This window comes from Mus pahari, chromosome 17 (assembly GCF_900095145.1).
Source record: "Mus pahari chromosome 17, PAHARI_EIJ_v1.1, whole genome shotgun sequence".
In the NCBI taxonomy this organism is placed as follows: domain Eukaryota; kingdom Metazoa; phylum Chordata; class Mammalia; order Rodentia; family Muridae; genus Mus; species Mus pahari.
The window spans coordinates 58740594-58741802 of record NC_034606.1 but is presented as its reverse complement, the minus strand read 5'-3'; positions in this window follow the sequence as shown (position 1 = coordinate 58741802).

Here is a 1209-nt window from a genome sequence, read left to right as displayed (position 1 = left end):
ACCTCAAAGCTCGCCCCTACAGTGACACACTTCCTCCAACAAGGCCACACGTCCTAGTTGTACCCCTCCTTATGTGACAAGCATTCAAGCACCCGGGTCTTGGGGGGGGGGGCATTCCTAGTCAAACCACCATGACCATCTTCCTGGCTCCTCATCACTTTTTAAAAGATGTATTGATTTGTGTATGTGCACGTGTTTGCCTGCCTGGATGTAGACAAACTAGACTTGTACAGGGTCCATAGAGGCCAAAGAAGATATAAGATCCCCTGGAGTTAGACTTATAAGCAGTTGTGAGCTGCTGGGATCCTCTGCTAGAACAGCAAGTGCTCTCAGCCCCTGAGCCATGTCCCCAGCTCCTCTGTGGCGTTTTTGAATAAAAGTGGCCACATAGGCCCATAGAAAGTGTCACTATTAGTGTCACTGGTGGCAGACTCAGAGGTTTCAGATGCTCAAGCCAGGTCTGGTGGCTCACTGTATTTTCCTGCTGCCTGCGGATCCAGATAGAGAACTCTCAGCAACCTCTCCAGCACCAGGTCTGCCTGCAGGCTGCCATGCTTCCCGCCATAATGACAATGGACTGAACCACTGAAACTGTAAGCCAGCCCCAATGAAATGACTTTGTTTATAAGTTATGCCATGGCCATGGTGTCTCTTCACAGCAGTAAAATGCAAACTAAGACACCTCCCCATCATGACTTTTTAAATGTGATATATTTCATCATTTATATAAAATATGAGCTCCTCACATATTTTATATAAAGCTTTTGCTAGATAAATGCTTTAACAAATAGTTCCCTATTTCTGTGAGTTTAAAATTTACTTGCTACTTTTTGTGTTGATCATGAAAACAGATTATTTTTATTATTGCTATTGTTCTTTCTTTGTGTACATATGTATGTAAATGCTTTACCTAATAAGGGTATTTGTTTTTCCAAACCAAAGTTGTAATATGCCAATTCTTTTTATGTGGTAAAATCAGGATTGGGGTCCTCCTGTGGCACAAGGACAGTACACATACACCATTTATAAAAGAATGAGGAGGAAGGAAGGAAGGAAGGAAGGAAGGAAGGAAGGAAGGAAGGAAGGAAGGAAGGAAGAAAGAAAGGAAGAGGAGGAGGAGGAGGAGGAGAAAGAGGAAGAGGAGGAGGAGAAGGGATAGGAAGAGGAGGAGGAAGAGGAAGAGGAGGAGGAAGAGGAGGAGGAGGAGGA